This window comes from Rhineura floridana, chromosome 4 (genome assembly GCF_030035675.1).
Source record: "Rhineura floridana isolate rRhiFlo1 chromosome 4, rRhiFlo1.hap2, whole genome shotgun sequence".
NCBI lineage: Eukaryota > Metazoa > Chordata > Lepidosauria > Squamata > Rhineuridae > Rhineura > Rhineura floridana.
Window position 1 is genome coordinate 81347549 of NC_084483.1, and position 18222 is coordinate 81365770.

Sequence of the window (18222 nt, forward strand, 5' to 3'; positions counted from 1 at the left end):
GATTTCTATTCCGAGGAACATTATATTGTCTGGGACTATTCTCTTTTTGGTCTATTTTATTTTGACAAATCTGCTTCTTCACGATGCCACTAACTGTTTTGATGCTGGGAACTAAATTTGTTTTGTGTTCTTGAACATAGAGAGATAAGGCAGGCTGCTCTGTTTATACTGTGATGTCATCAAGCCTGGAATATTAACCCAATTGTTGCTGAAATAAGAAGTGGTTCTTCTTTATTTTTGTTTTGTTTTGTTTTCGTGGTTTTAAAAATGGCAATCAAGACAGTGGCTGAGAATCTGGAAGTAATTATGTTTCAGAAAATAATGGATGAGATTGAGATAATGAAACAAACCCTGCGACAGGGCAGTAAGGAGCTGAAAATGGAACTGAGCAAAATGACGCAGGAGCTTAAAGAAATAGGGGATCCTGTGAGAGAGGAGAATGAGATCAGAGATGAGAAAAGAAAAAATAAAGGGAAGATACAAGCCCTGGAGATTGGAACAAATGTGGAATTGGAAAAAGATCTGGAGTTTATGGATATTAGAAATAAAATCTACTGTTTGGAATTTAACGTTATCTCTGAAGAAATTAATGAAGATATTAGAGATAAAGTTATCAATGGCTTGGATAATCTTCTGGACTGGAATGACGTGATGGAGCTTGATATAGAGAAAATCTATGGAATTAACTGCAGCCATGTGACAATGGAAAAACTCTCAAGAGATGAGCCAGTGCATTTTGTAAAAAAGAAGAACACAGATATGACTTTACAACAATATTTCAGCAACTTATTCAGAATTGATGGCAAGAAAATATTTGGGATAGAGGAAATTCCCATCAGACTCTTATTATATGACTATGGCTATGACAGCAAGATTATTATGGAATACTGTTAATGGAAGATTGGACACTGAAATTACTGGACTTAACAGGACTATTGAAGATGGAAGATGGAATTAATATGGATAATGGAATAATGGCTATTGAAATTATTGGACCTAACAGATTTTGATGAGATGGATTAATCGATATGTTTATTTGGACTATGGTTATGACAATAAGATTATTATTATTATTAACGAGATGGATTAATCGACATGTTTATTTGGAGAAAAATTGATAGATATATTTCTTAAAGAATTGAAACCTCTCTTTGACTTTTTGTGGAAAGAATAAAGTAATGTTTATGAGATATGATGATTAATTAAGATAACTACTGGAGGAAAGTGATTTTATAATATAATTTAAGAGACAGGATTGTTATATATTGTAGACCTACAACTGATTTGATCTGCGACAAATGGGAAGTCAACATTTTATTTTTTTGTTTAATCATTTTTGTTTTGTTTTGTTTTTTGTCTTTGAATGTTTTATGATTTTGTTTTTTATGTTTTATGAAAATTTGAATAAAAAATATTGTAAAAAAAAAAAAGAATATGTGGCTTTCACTTGATTACTTGTTTTCTTCGCCTCTTGTTCTATTTCTTCAACGTTCCATGTTTCATGAACAAAGGTGATGAGGGTAGTAAGCAACTTTTTTGTTGGTTTTCTGTGATGTTGTTGATGAAGTCAGATATGTGAAGGACTAAACCAGAATAGTGCCATACATTATATTTCAAATGTTTTCTGGGTTTTTTTGGGGGGGGGAGGGAGTATCAAAGAGTTTCCTTCTCATATAACCACCACTTCCTCTGTGGAATAATTGACAGTCTTTATTTTGAAAATACAAGTCATAATAGAGGACTCTGCTGGTAGCATCCCTGTAGAACTGTAAAACAGTTCTAATTGGACATTACTAGCAGAGAGAAGAAAGAGAACAGTTCTCACTGGTCTCCTCTTTGCTACTGGTATCCAACTAGAACTGTTCCCTCTTTTCTGAGTCTGTTGACCATTTAGAACATGGCAGTGGGGGATGGAGCAGAAAACCTGGAGGACATGCTGGGCCCAGCTTGGATGGACATGGATGTTTGCCAGTTAAAAATCTGGTGACCCGATTTTCCTGGGAGTAATTGCAATGCAGCCAAAAGTTATTTTATTTTGAGGGTGGGGCCTTGGCTTTCAGGGGGCTAGGTGGAATCTTCTGGCTTTTTGTCACTCCCACTGGGGCAGGTAGGCTCACAGGGGCCTTGTTGATACTATCACCACAGGGCAGATGGTTCTGCTGCTTTTTCTTATAGAGCAGGTGATGCCATCTCTGAGAGGGCAGGAGCAGTGGTGCTCTGGATGCAGAAGGTTCAGTCCCTGGCATCTCCTGGTACAGCTTGAAAAGAACCCTGTCTGAAACCCTGGAGAGTCATTGCCAATCAATGTAGACAATATAGAGCTAAATGGACCAATGGTCTACCTCAGTATAAGGCAGCTTCCTATGTTCCTAATCAACATGTACATGTCTATCTAGGTTCCTTTGACTATAGTTCAGAGGCTGCACATAATGTAGAGTGTGGCTTCAAGACTAGTTAGTGGGGCACCTGATTGGACCATGCACCACCAATCCTTAAAGTGTTGCATTGACTGCCAGTGAGCTACTGGGTCCAATTCAAGGTGTTAGTACTAGCATATAAAGCCCTAAATTTCTTGAGATCCAAGTATCTAAAAGAGCACCTTCCTCTGGATCAACCATCTTAGACCCTACAGCTGGCAGATGACGCCTTGTTAGTGGGGTTGCCACCGAACACTGCTAGGGTATTTTTATTTAATTAATTTGTTTTCTTATATTTATGCCCTGCCTTTCTTTCATCAAAGAACCCAAGGCAGCATACATGTGGTTCTCAGGTGGTCTTCCATCCAGGCACTGACCAGACCCAGACCTGCTTAGCTTCAGCAAGGTGTTAGCCTCATGTGCCCTCAGACCATACCTTGGTGCTGACTGGTCCCTGACATGGCTCCGTGTTTGTGGAATGGCCTACCCAGTGACATGTGTCTGTCTCCTCACTATTGATTTTCAGGAGGTATTTGAATTTGAAAACATTCCTGTTTTCCTCAGGCATTTGATGGCTGAAGGGAACTGTTCTTGGCAATCTGAAAATCATTGATGAAAGAACGTTTTTAGCTGTGTTTTAGAATGTTTTTAACTGTGTTTTAGAATGTTTTCAATTGCAATTGCATGTTGGAAAGTGGCAACAGTGCAGCAATGTCAATGCTGATATGGCTCCTCTGTGTGTGAAATCCTTCCATATGTGAGGCACAAGGCAATCACCCCCAGTGCCCCCCTTAAAAAGGCCCTGTCTGAGTGTTTTTTTCAATGAACTGGAACATAACTTTCTCCCCCAGAAATGTGGACCTCATTGTTGCTGCTGCTGACCTCATCACAAGTGTGATGGAGCCCAAAACACATCTTCTCGAGCTTCTGCTAATTTGTCAGCTCTGCCCTTGGGTCCATGAGTTGTTTTACCTCCCCATCCCTTCTTCTGAAATTGTCAGAGGGGAGACTTTCTAGTGATGCCAAAACATTCCATCAGAAATAGAAACAGGAGTGGATATTGCCACAATTCTCATGTTGGTCCAGGGCCAGGAACATAAAGATACACGCAAATATGATTGGTATTAACAATCATTTTTAGTCCGCAAATGTTACATAAATAGTAATGTTATTTTTTGCATTTTTTGACATTTGAAATGCACTGAAATTAATTACCTAATTAATTTCCTAATTAATTACATTCATTTTGGCTGTAGCAGATAGCGAGACAAATATCATAGGTTTTAGCAGAAGCTGAACTGTAGCATCATGGAAACAGCATGAATTGAGACAAACATATGATAGGATGGAAATCACTGCCTCCTTATAACTGTATGTGCCCTGACACCTAGGATGCTGAAATTGCGGTGTGCCAGGGTCTCTGGGGGATGTAACTTTACAGGTCATTTGTGTACTTTGGACATCAAGCATGCTGGACACATATGTGCAAGAATTCTTTGAGTCTAAAAGATTGTCAGGAATTTAGCTCTGCGTCAATGATATTTGAAATGACTGTAGTTGTTGTGGCCTTCTTCTCATGACTCTAGGAATTTGGCTCCTATCACGAACCTATAGAAGTCTCCTTGTAAACATTTACAAAATGTGCTAGGGCAGATAAAGATGTACAGTTATAGTATCTTTACGATTTAGAAACAAACTCAGTCCTACATAAATGCTGCTATACTAAAGACTATTATGAAGTACTTTTTAACAGAATCTTGGTAACAATTAGGGTTGCCAGGTGTCTGATTTTTGCCCAGAGACTCTGGATTTTGGGGATGCTCTCTGGGTCTCTGGGTGAGTCACCTTAATCTCCAGACTCTGAACTTTCATTTATTTTTAAATTATGTTTCTAGATGTTCTGGTTCCTGAGATATACACCAAAACGTCACCCCCACAACTTCAGTTAAATGAGCTTATAGCTGGCTGCTCTAATCCCATCCTTTCAGGTTTGTAGCCAATGTGAAGTCAGTGTTGTGATTCACAAGGCAATAACTAGAGCCCTTTGCAACTCAGACAACTTGTTTTTTCCTGCTTTTCTGAAAATCTCATCAATTGAGTAAGTATATAGCTTTCAGTCTTTTTCTCTCTTGTGTGCAGGAGTCAAACAAGTTTAAATTTTCCTGGGATGTTGAAGAGAGCACTGTATTGGAAACCTTCCCAATATGAAGCTTTAATCCAAAACTTGCTTTTCTGGGAGTAGTGCTGCAATGCTAATCCCACATACCCAGAGTAAACCTCACTGAATTCAATGGGACTTACTTTTGAGTAGACATGGTTAGGATTGAAATGAATGAATGAAACTTTATTTTTACCCCGCCCTTTTTCCAAACTGGAACTCAGGGCGGCTTACAAATAAAACTACATGTAGTTAAAAACATAGAAAAGCATACAATTAAAATACAATTAAACTATGCACAACCTTAAAACCTTAAAAGGCACTTAAAAATCTAAAAACAATTTAAAATAATACAAATAATAATATAAAACAATAAAACAAGCCTTGTAAAGCCCAATCCTAAACACCTTCTATCCCAAAAGGATTGTGTGTAAATTGATGGGACTTTTGAGTGAACATAGCAAATGATTGTGTTTGTGTTGTAAATCTTTCTCTCCCTCTCCAATCCTATTTTTTAAAGCAATTAGGCAGGGCTTACGTAGGTATCACTGCTTTTATTATGTAGGAAACTAATACTTTTTTTTAAAATGTTCTGCAATGACCAACTGGTTTTGACAAAAAACTATTATATAGTTATGTATTTTTACATCTCCAGTGTGTGTGTGTGTGTGTGTGTGTGTGTGTGTGTGTGTGTGTGTGTGTGTGTGTGTGGAGTCGTTCCAACAATCCTGTGAGATAGGGTTGCCTACATGGAACCAAGGCAGCTCAAAATAAGGTTGTGTAAATAATAAACATATTTGATAGTCATGCTTATATAAATATTTCTTCATACTATGTCCCAATAAGTATTTGATTTCACACTATGGTTGTACAGTATTACTTCCTCTATATTTTCAGTGTGCCCTTCTTCTTTGTGGTGGTCATGGTTCCCCTCTGTTGTTTTCATCCTGAGGGGCAGATTAGGCTGAGAGATGGTGAGTAGCCCATGGTCACCCAGTAAACTTAATAGCTCATTTCAATTTTAAAAATAAATTAAAATGATTTACATGCAGGAAAAGGTTATTAAGTAGATCCACACAATACATATAAAACACATACAACTTGCATTTAAAGCACATGACTTCCCCAAAAGAATCCTGGGAAGTGTAGTTCCCCCTTAGTTATAGTTCCCACCACACTTAACAAACTACAGTTCCCATGATTCTGTAGTGTGATTCATGTGCTTCAAATATGTGTTGAATGTGCTTTAAATGAATGGTGTGGATCTGCACTAGGTATGATGTGCATTCATTAGTAAATTGAAAAGAACAATGCTAAAAAAAATTTTTTAAAAAAACAGGAAGGGTTGTAGCCCAGTGGTAGGGTATATGCTTTGCATGCAAATGTCCAAAATTCAATTTCTGGAAAAGACTATTGCCTGGAATCCTGGAGAGCCAATGCTAGTCCATGTCATCAGTAATCAGCTAGATGGCATCCAATGGCCTGTGGAAGTATAGGGCAGATTCCTTTATTCCTAAAAGTGGAAAGAGACCCAAGGGCCACAATGACTCTAAAATTTATTTAAGTATTTTATTTACAACATTTATATACCACTTTATATTAAAAAATCTCAAAGCAGTTTACCGAAGGAATTAAAACAATAAAATTACTGGCAAAAACAGTTAAAGACAGGTATTTAAAATATTCAAAATAATAAAACCAACAATGAGTTAAAAATAGATAAAAATAATTACTTCTACATGCCTGGATAGGCTTGCCTAAACAAAAATGTTTTAGCAGGTACCAAAAAGAGTACAATGAAGGCATCTGCTAATGTCAATAGGTAGAGAGTTCCAAAGCGTAGGTGCTGCCACACTAAAGGACTGATTTCCTACAAGAGCAGAACAAGTACTATGTGGCACCCATAACATGCAAAGCACACCTTGAACTTGGCCTGGGAGCAAATCAGCAACCAGTGCAGATTTCAGAGCAGAGGTATTATGTGCTGATAGGATCTCACTCATATCAGCAATTGTGCCACAGCATTCTGCGCTAACTGCAGCACCTGGGTCAGGTTGTGCTGCATGGGGATTTCTGTGACCTTGGCTAACTGGCTGCCAGGATTTTTCTAGTTTTTGTTTTTGTTTAGGAATCCTGACTGGTTGTGGGACATTGAGTTTTCTGCCTTATTCATAGGAATCTTGTGGTTGGTATGGTACTGCATTTAGGAAATCATCACTGTCTTTTGTTTTTGTTTTTCTATTTGCATTTCGTTTACCTTTAACCTCACTAATTTTCATCCATAGAAGCAACAGCAGTGGTTCCATGCACTCCACTCAACCACCTTAAATCCACTGATGATGCACGACAGTTTTCATGTTTGCATGACAGTTTTCTTGCCCAATAGTGGTAAAAGAGAATTTACATACTGGGCACTGTGGCTGGAAATGTTGTTGTTCCCAAGCTGCTGCCTATAAAGGTAGACCAAACCATGTGTGTTTTCTCTCTGTTAATTATTATTCACTGGAATTGGTTTGGCTGTCAGAGTGAGTTTATAGCAGCCCATAGGGTAGACAGAAAAGAGTAGAGAATGTTCTTACTCATACTCATTTCTCAAATCTCTTTCTGAAGTGAAGAGTCAAATCTGTAAAGAAATTTGGAGCAGCCATGTTAAAATGTAGAGGCTGGGCATTCCAGGCAGGCGGTTGCCAATCCTACTTGGATATGGATATCTTTGCAGAGGATTCCTGGTCAAGCTTTACCAACATCACAATCCAAACCATATCTACTGAGAAGTAAGTTTTACTGAGTCTTAGTCCCTTAGTAAGTGTGTTTAGAATTGCAGCCTTTGGCGGCATCTATTTTTACTCCTGAGTATTCCCATCTAACATCTCCACAACACTAGGCTCCTTTCTTCCTACAATGGCCTTCTGATGAATGGCCTGGCCTGAGGGCACTTAAAACCTTTTTGCCAGAAGCAAGTTGGCTAGATTAAATGTTCCCTACCCAAGCTTCATCTTTTAGCTAAGATTTCTGTCTTAATTTCCAATCAGAGAAATGTTTTTGTTTGAATTGTATGCTCCAAGCAACTGTGGTTGATGCTTGGATGGTTGATGATACATTATCATGCTTAATTATATCACTTGGGCCCACCCTCATGACATCACTTGGGCCTGCCCCATGACATCTCTAGGGCCCGCCCCCAAAATCTCAGGGTTTGCGATGCTGCTGACCTGGCAACCCTAATAACAATTACCATACTTCATGACTTCTAAAACAATGTATCAAACAGATCATAATTATATACAGTCACATCAATGCTTAAACATATTGTTTCATGTATTTTCAGTGCAGGGGTGGGGAAACAATAGTTCTCTCTATGTGATAAGAGGCTTTCCTCTAAAAATAACTTGGACCATCAAGAGCTACCATTTCTTTGTTACTCTGCCATCACATACATTATAGACCGAAAGTGATCATTCCTGATGCAATTGTCAACATGAAGTCTAGGCACTTCATTTCTGAATCAACTTCTTTTTTTCGGGCAACATAAACTAAGGGATTGTCTTTGTTCTCATTAAAAGGGAAATGCCACTCAGCTATATTCATCATTACATTTATCAACTGCAGGTGATTCCTGAATCATGTGCCTTCTTTATTTAAATATCAGTTCATATCAGGTCATATTAAGGATGAGATTTACATACAAATTTGTTGTACGAATCCTATTTTTTATAACTCATTTCAGAGCCTTTCTGTTGCCATTGATGGACTACATTTTGATGGTTATTCTAAGTGGCACAACACCACAGAAATACCAGTAACAAGAACTCTTCTTACGATTCAGTTGACCTATCTCAATGTCCTGATAATCTAGAGCTTCTTATATCTGTCTTCTACTATCTTCTATCCGCCACTCGTTGTGTTCCTTTAGGAAAGAAAGAAAGAAAACATGCAGGCAGTGAAGCAGAATATCTAGTGGAGTTGCTATGGCAATTTAATAAGAGATAAAAATGAGTAATATTGCAGAATTTACCCAGAGTGAAGTTGAGGTGCTTTTTATTTAGTTTATAACCAATAAGTCCTGATTTTATCACAGCAGCTCCACCTTCAACAATTACTGGAATATGGCTATAAAATTAAATCAGCAATGTGCCCTTAAGAAATCAAGGGTTGGAGACTAGAAATTTCATTATATTTACCAATCCTTTTTTTAGTAACACAATTCATATGCTTTCACTTCCAGTGTTTCACAGAAAGATGCAAGAAAGTTTTAGTATACTTTGTCCTGGATTTTAAACCAAGGCACAAATTGGTCTACACAAAAGGTTGCAGCAGCCAAACAAGAGGAATATGAATGAATTATTAACTATAAACCATTCTGAAAACAGCAGTATATCAAGAGTAAGCAGTGCAGGGTTTAAAGGCAATAAAGAATGTCATTTAAGATGAACCATATGTGACTTGAAAATAAACAGCTATATGATTCCTATGTCATTTTGGAGCAGAAATAGCACATTTTCCCAACTATTTTTCCTCGCCTACAACCTCATGCAAATACATATTATAATTACTCACTATTTTAAAGAATCGACATCTTAATAGAAATAGTCTAATTTTCACCATGGCTGACTTTAACATTGTTTTATAGGCATAGCAATGCATAAATCATGATCCTTCCTGTGACTTGTGTCTCCTGTCAATTACTCCTGCCAGCTCATCCTCAAAATAAAGGTACTCCAAATGAAATGTACCATTCATTGCTGAAGGAATACACACACATACAGTAACTTGGGAAAGTCTGGTATGTTCCCCCCCATTTTGTACAACAAGTTCCACACTCTCAATTGCAGTAACATAAATTATATTAATTCTTTAAACAAAGATGGTATTCAAGTCATGGATGTATAAGTTAGTCACTATTCTTCACCATCAAGAAGTTCACAAAGATTAGATTTTCTTACTTCTTACTTCTTGTTTTCAATCCATAGAAAAAGATCAAAACACTTAATGATCCAGAAATCACAAGCAGGCATGGAGACCCTTCCAGTGTAGAAAATAAGGGTATCACTCTCAGTCCTGTAGAGTAAGGCCCATGGGCACATTTGCAAACTAAAGAAAGTGTTGTGGGCAGCACACATACCCTGCACGCCTTGCAATATAGTCTATTTACTACAATATTGAATGCTTCTTTCAAACCTAATTTCAGGGGGGGAGGGGACTATATAGGCAGCAGTGAAGGCCTCTGCAGTGAGACTTTTCACAGGACTGTTCTGCGCAGACCCAATAAAACAAAATTACACTAGCCATCTTCAGGGTATGTTTGTACCCCAATGAGATTTCCAATGGAAGAATGGGGTAACTTTGTCCCCCAAGGACCATTGTTTCTATATTGTTTGCACAAGTGTGACTGACAATACCAAAGCCCCTTGATCCACCCACCCCCCAATTATTCAGAGGAGGTAGAATTTTTTTGGAGCTGGTCCATTCCCCAGGGCTTTTTGTTGCGGTATATTTGGACCCCAGTGATTTTTTGTTTCTATAAGGAAAACGGTAAGTGGTAATTAGCTAAAATTTGGGATGTTGTACAGATTAAATTTGTGACAATGTCCTAGAAGAACATTCCTGTAGTTCTATTTATGTGTAAATTACAAATAAAAAGTGCACCTGGGATCCAAATATATCCCAGAAATGTGCATGAATGCTGCAAGGCATTTTTGCTGATCTGTGGCCCTAGCAAATACAGGCATACCCCACTTTAACGTTCGCAATGGGACCAGAGAGTATACTTTAAGTGAAAATCTACTTTAGGTGAATAAATTTTCTTCACTTGTACTGCAAGCGATTACCACTAGATGGCAGCGGCGTCATGACAATAAAATGTACGTTATTGTGAAGCACGCAAATGTTAAGCCGGGCATGAGGACATATGGAGCATGTACGTTATAGCGAGGCAACGTTAAGTGAAGCAATGTTAAGCGGGGTATGCCTGTAGTAAGCTGGCATGCATGCATATGACCCAGTGCACAGAGTAAATGTGACACCGGCTATAAGGAATGTATGCCAAGGTAACTGCTTTGCCTATTGCTGCTTTTGTTTCAATTGGATCTTATATACAGGCTCATGAATTTCCTAGAGAGTAGTGACTTGGAAACCATTATCCATGACTTTGCAACCTTGAAGACTGATTATCATATCTGGGGTCACCCTAAAAAGAGCATTCCAGTTGGAAGCTTCAGCTGATGAAAAACTGACTTGATTTCCTTCTTGTCATGGGCGAGAAGAGACCGCCACCTCCAGCAAAAACCTTAAGCCACTGCTCTGATGTGCCGTCAGCTTCTGGATAAAATTCAAGGTGCTAGTTATTACCTAGAATTATGATCAGAGATATCCTCCTGGATACAATTCCCACCTGTCTTTGAGTTCTCCAGGTGAAGCTTCACTTTCTAAGCAGCAAATACACATGAACTATGGCAGTACAAAGGGCAGTGTTTCTTCAGTCTGGAGCTAAAAGATGAGCACTGTTTCCAATGTATAGCTCAGAGGGGAGGGCCTGCCTTGGTTCATAGAGGAACAGAGTTTTCAGGTACAGCCACTGCAGTAGAGGATTTTTTTTATCTTGCAACTATTTAATTGTACACTTCTGTAAACTGTTAATTTGTTCTTTAATTTGTTTGACATTCAAGGGAATGTTTTCCCACTGCACAATCCTTCATTACTATAACATTTTCTGCTTCACTCTGTTGCTCTGCATTTATCCTCTTATTATCTGATAGTTAACAAGGATTGAGGGTTGACATTGACATGAATGACTGTTACAGGGTGAGTGATATTCACTTGTCCAAAGTTAACTCAGAGAGCTTCATAGCTCGGAGAAGACTTGGAGCCATGTCTCCAGAGTCAAAATCCAACAATCTATTCATTGGGTATTGAAAACTGGGATTTTCTGTGAACTGAACCCAAAACATCTCAGACCCAAAACAACAAAACCATGCTCCTAAATCAACATGTCCGCCTTGTTGTGGCTACTATATTTTAAATACAAAACAATATTTATGGGGAAGGATAGCCTACAAATGAACTTAACTTCTGTTGGGTTTATGATACCATACAATATGAATGGAAATGAAATTAATCCAATTAATCAAACAATGATATTAGCCAAACATATGCTAACATTAGGAAATAAGAAGTAAACTATACTTCAGTTGTGGTCCTGGTAGTGGTCTCACCTATTTAATATGAACATGCTGATTTTTTAAAATTTATCCTAAGTTGAGCAAATGTATTAGTTTAATGCTGCCAGTGATTTAGTCTCCAAAAATAGAGTAACATATTACTTTTATCATCATCATCATTTATTTGTATGGCCTTTCCACAGCTGAGCCATGCTCAAGGCGGCTTACAACGTCAAAACATTACATGATTCATTCTAACAGTTAAAAAATAAAACAAAATATAGTCAACCCACAGTCATAAGCAATAAACTAATGAAAACATCTCTATAAATATACAATAAAATTAAGCAATCTCCACATACTTCATAATAATGTCTAACAAAAATACAAAGCTATACTCCCTAAAACAGCAAAAGTGCATCTCTAAAATTAAATCTTGACCCCCAAAAAGAACTCCTTAAAAATATCCCCAGTAGCCTATAGACATCCTGAGCAGCAGATCTTTCAGGTCTAGTAGCAAGATGGCTCCTCACCCTTTCAGCAGTTTGTAGCTGGAGTAAGACAGGGTAGATGGGAATTAGCCAGCAATGCAGGAAGCAGGTCTTGTAGAACTCACACAGGTGAGATGGTCTCTGGCTCCTTCAGCATTTGCTGCTTTTTGTAGCAGGGATAAGTCAGAGCCTGGCCCTCCCAGGTCAGGTGAAAATTAGCCAGCAATGCTACCGTTCAACATCAAATGGCCCCAGAGCACCACACGAGCCTTGCTTCTCAGGCTCAGCCCTTGTTGTTGTTGTTGTTGTTGTTATACCTTGACAAGTCAAGAAGTCTGGTGAACAAAAATTCTGTTCCTGCAAGCTGATAGAGATGATTATTCCAGTTTCTTGTATTCAGTACAATGCCCACTGGGTGTGGGTCCGAGATGAAGGAAGCGCTGCTCCGACTCTCCTCCTGCTTGCCAGGAATGATGGCGAGGACAGGAGTCCCGCCTAGGCGAGGGGCGGGCAGAGAGATGTTGCACGGCAGGAAATGGGGATGGATGTCCATCACCATTCTATCTGTCTGTGACATTCTGGAAGCGACAGACAACCAGGCATCTAATATTGCATTTCTAGGCACTAACCTGTGGTAGAACATCCGGGCCATCCCCATTTGCTGTTTCTCGCCACCTGAAAGCACATCCTTCCAGTCACTGACTGCTTCCCAGCCTCCCTCATACTGCACAATGTAGTTGAGGTTGACAATGCCCAAGATCCGCTCCAAGTCAGTGTCCGTCTGTCCTTTCTGTTCCATATCCTCTGCAGTGTCTGGGTAGATCACCTGGTCTCACAGGGTTCCCACAGACATGTATGGCCTCTGTGGAATATAGAACATACAATGGGGGGGTTGTAGAGGATGCCTTCATATGTTGGCCAGAGTCCCCACAGGATCTGGAACAGCGACCTCTTCCCACAGCTATTTGGGCCAGTGATAAGTAGGTGCATGCCCATGTAGACTCGGATATTGAGACTGCTGACCACCACATCTCCAGTGGGAGTGATGATGGGGATATTTTCACAGACAATTCCATTATCAACATCAATCACACTTCCTTGTATCTGGAGCGGCCCCTCTACACGCACACCATGCCTCATCACTGTCCCAGCATGAGCCTGCCCCTCCTCAAGCTCTCCAGGACGCCAGAAGTTGCAGCATTTCATATCCTCAAACACTTGGAACATCTCATACACATGAACAGTGTAACCTGCCAGCTCAGTCGCCTATTTGTAAGAGGAGATTACCCTCTCTGTAGCATCAGCTGCTGCAGTCAGCAAACTCCGGGCTGTGGTAAAGGCTTCTGTCCTCAGGCTCACCAGCTCTTTCTCCTCCATTTCCAGTGCCGCTTGCTTCACTGCCTCTTATGTCTCAGAATAGCTGGTGGCAGGGATGATTGGCACAACCACCATGACCAGCCCAGCAGCACTCCACACATACTTCATGAGGAACTGCTCCAACATGACATACCAGAGCCTTTCTAGGAGCAGCGCATTCATCTGGGAGGCCAGCTCATGATAACAGTGCCATAGAAGGGACAGCTCTACCTTATGACCCCATAGAAGGCAATCTCTTTGGAGTTGGCCACCACCCGGGAATGCATGTAGTGCAGCTCCCCTTTCCGACGTGCCCCCTCAGCCACTAATTGGCCAAACTTTGGTGAACAGGCATGCAGCACCTTGGCGGTGATGCAGACCACCAACCCGGCAATGACTGAGGGCCAGGCTGCATCAGCGCCCTTCGATCTGGCAGAACTGAGCAGGGTGTAGGAAGTCGCAATGCGATCAAGCACTGGCTTAGTCAGGTTTGAGTAGAGGTGGGCCATGGAATTAGCGAAGGCCACCAGATCTTCCGTGAGAGACTGGTCCGGATTGCGCAGGCATCCATCCATGTTTCTGACACGATAGTAGGTCTGGCCCTCAAAGTAGAGCTGATAGCCATGGTCCACTAAACATCCACAAAAGGCCAGGCTCAGCTGCCCTTCTAGGTACCGAATGGCACTGTTGACAAATGTGGCTGGGAGGGCAATGAGGAGCCACTGAAGAAACTGCCATGTAAAGTCATATGGGTTCTTGCGGACAATACAGCAGGCCAAACACCCATCCAGCTGGGCCATGTAGACTGAGAGGAAGTTGCGGCTGGTGAGGGTGGCTTAGTGCAAGGCCAGGAGCCCTGTTTCCCGGCACAGTGGCCCAGGGAACAGCAACCTCAGGAGGCACCACAGGCGAAAGAAGAAGACTCTGTTCACCCCAGGTGATGCTGCTGCTGACTCATCTGGTGCCCTCCACTTGGCTGCTGGCTCTCCAGGACTGTGGTTTCCTGTTGACCTAGAGTTCACCTGAAGGTTAGAGGTAGCCCACTGTCATCGCAGGATTGGGTACAACTTCTCGGCACCATATGCTGCCACCAACAGTGCCACTGCTGCTCTTTTTGCTGTCGCCCTCTGGGCCAACCGGGTTGCCACTTTGGCTGTGGCAACTGGCATGATGTCACTAGGGTGGGGGCACTGCCCCTTATTCCTAGCTTCCTCTCCCCCTCCCCTCTTTCTCTTTTTATGTTAAAATAATATGTGTAAATCACCAGCAGGAAGACAATAAAGATGGGTTAAACAGGCTACAACTTTACAGTGTTGTCTTGGAACATGTGACAGGGACAGTGCAGTAATAAGGTAAAATGCATGGTTGAGAACATAGGGCTTAGGATCTTATGTTTTGAGATCTGATGATGATGAGGGGGTTGGTGTGGAGGTTATACACTCTCACTTGTTTATTGACCTGATACGTTCGTGCAAAGGTTATATGGCATTTGAGTGGTTGTTATCCTACACTTTCCAGTACAATTTTCTGTCACTTTTCTAACTGGACTGCTTGTGGTTAGAAAAGTGATGAGACAGTTGCAATAGAATATGCCAAATAATGCCCATAGTTTGTGCAAACAAACATCCTGTTTGGAAGGGCCCTAAGGTCATGTGTTTATCTCCTTAAACAGTAGACCTTCAAACATTTCAACAGTAACAACAATGAACCATACAGTCACAGTGCAGGTGAGTTAAATATACATGTTTCAATGTAAGTAGAAAATTATTCACATCTGAAGTCTTTGGGTTGTATTCAAAGTAATGCTGGGGTGAACGTGTTCCATTAGTGCAAGGATTTCTCCTTAAGCAATGGAAGGTTCTCCCCTGTTGTTTTTATCTGCTGCTCTATTACCTTAAGTTATTTTACTTCACTGATATCATTGTTTTAATTATTGTTGGTGTAAATCACCACGAACTATTCAGAAGAAGAATAAATGTATTAAATATTTGTATGTATTAAATCCTTACCTCTCATGAACCAAAAATTGCTTCCCTAAGACAGCTTGCCAACCACCTATCCTGATGAGAGGACTGGCTATATAAGGCAATGATCCTAAACAATAGTAGCTATACCCACCACTGTTGAAATAAAGAATCCTGTAATGGATTTGGTCTGGTTGTAATCTAAATGCAGTTCCTATCAAGTTGGTTTAAAGGTACCTGATTTGGGATGGATGAATTTGTCCATTTTGGTTTCTCTTAGCTTCTCATTTTCCCAAACTTAAATTTAGTTTTCTACATTACTGCACCAATTTGTGGTTTTGTTTCGTTTAAAAAAAAACTCATAAAAATTGCTCAGCATTTTGGTGTGAATTTCTCCCAATATAACACATTTTTGTATGCAGTTTTGGCTAATATACACATTTTTGGAAGCATTTCCCCCTAATGTAATGTATTTTTGTATGTTAATTTCATTAAGATATATATCTATATGAACATTTCCCCCTAATATAGGCATCTTTGTTCACAGTGGTTGGTTGGAGAACTGTCTTGCAAAATTCAGAAAAGTGTGAATTTCACAGGATAGCTGTATTTCAGTTCATGTATTTTTTGAGAATTGCAAATAAGCTCGTTTCTCATAAAAATGCAACCAAAATTGAATTCCTCTCCCATCCCTATAACTGATTAGAACAATCAAAGTGACTGAATGAGATTTAATTCTCATGTCATTATAGAACTACCCATTGGTTTCCCTGCGAGCCCTGAAAATATCCTGTATTAACAGCTTCCCTACCATTCAAATAACAGCAGTAAGTCTCTCCGGCTTCCTTTTCAATGGCCTACAGCAGCACTGCAAACTTGTTCATACTTTGCAAAAAAAAGTGCAGTTTGATGGCCTTGAAGTTTTCCTTTTGCCTGGGTTATTTTAGGGAGCGCTACTTCTGTCTGCAGGAGAATTCAGACTTATAATGGCTGAAAATCAATAAAGTCTTCCTTTAAGTAATGGTAAGCATATAAGCATCAACTGAATATTTTTTTCTGTTAAGAGAAATGTCTCAAAGGAAAGACAGATTTAAGGTGATTATGAGGATGTATGCCTTCAAATGCCAAGGTTACCACAGATTACCAAAATGCACTTAAAGGTAATAAAATTAAACAAGGCTGAAAGTTCAATACCTGGCTACAGTAAGAGCATGCTAAAATAATCACAAATGATATAGCTAAAATATCCATGATATATCAAATCTGAAGTGCATATTACATATATAGAAGTAGAATGTACAACAGAATCTTGAAGTGTAAAGTTCAGGGTTCAGCTAGCCATGTCCTCTTCCAGGATACTCCATTCCAGTCCCTCTCTCCCATTTTTCCATTCTTCCCTCTCAACAATCTCACCCGTCTGAGGTATTGTCAAAATTAGATGCTACCTTAAAACTATTAAAACGTCTCCTTCACTCTTTTCTGTAAGATTCTGCTATACACACTATATTTCTAGCCGGCTATTCTTTTTTCCCATTTCTATTCCACCTTTCCTAAAAGTTGCTCAAGATGGCATGTGTGGCATGCCATTTCTCTTCCCATTTCATCCTCACAATAACCATGTAGGTTAGGTTGATTGACAGTAACTTACCCAAAGCTACCCAGTAAGCTTCATGGATGAGTAGGAATTTGCACTCTGGCCTCCCATGTTCTAGTCTTACAATCTAACCGCTATACCATACTGGCTCTCATATGTTAGCTTGCCTTGTCTTGCTTGGTACATGATTTATCACTATGCATAGATCTGGGCAGAAGCAGATTGGTTGGATCTGAATATAGGAGTCATGCACATTTCTGCCATAGCAAATACTGTCTAATGCACTCTGGGTGTTATTGTTAAAGACACATATAATCCCATCACTTTGAGTTCAGATAATAAAACCAAAATGATCATATTCTATCCAAATTTCAATGATTTCATCGATTTCAAAAATAATGTCACGATTCTCTCCCACCATTTCCCAGAGCATAACGATATTGAACCAGGATGAGTAGCATTTCCTGTCTAATTCAAGCCCCTGCCTTGAGACAAGGCATGATTCTATACTAAGGGAGGAATCCAAACCCAACATCCATCCTGATAAGTGAGTTAGGATCTGGAGGATCTCTGGCTGAGATGGACCTATGTCAGTGAAAGTCCCCAACCCAGTTCAACTGTAGGTACGCTGGCATTCAGTTCCTTGTCCCAGCTCAGCCAGGGCTCAGCTGAGGCCAGCATATGTCCCAAAAGGGGTTGTGGTGGTGGGTTGAACTGGGTAGGGAGTGGGACTTACACTGGATCCTAACTCAGTTCAGCTGGTCACATGACCTGGCAACTGGCAGAACTTAACATTTGCAACAAAGGTGGCATAAGTCAAACTCTGTTTTAAAGGCTTGTTTGCCAGACTCAGCTGGCAGCAGCCTCACTGCTGAAGGGGTTTGTATCTGGCATACTTTATGACAGCTTAATTTAAGATGGCTTTGCATGATTAGTATTGCTCCCTAAAGCATGAACAGTCAACCTGTGGTATGCATGCATGCAGACTTGGCTCCAGGTTTCTGTGGGCTCTTGGAAACAGGATATCAATGGGCCCCTTGTCCCTTTTGTCCTCAAACTACGCTCCTCCTCCCTGTTGGCCTCTT

The 18222-nt window shown here is 40.1% G+C and overlaps 1 pseudogene; it reads right to left on the minus strand.

Moving 5' to 3' along the window:
• Positions 1-18222, minus strand: part of LOC133384153 (ATP-binding cassette sub-family D member 1-like) — an 85909-nt pseudogene that overhangs the window by 39513 nt on the left and 28174 nt on the right.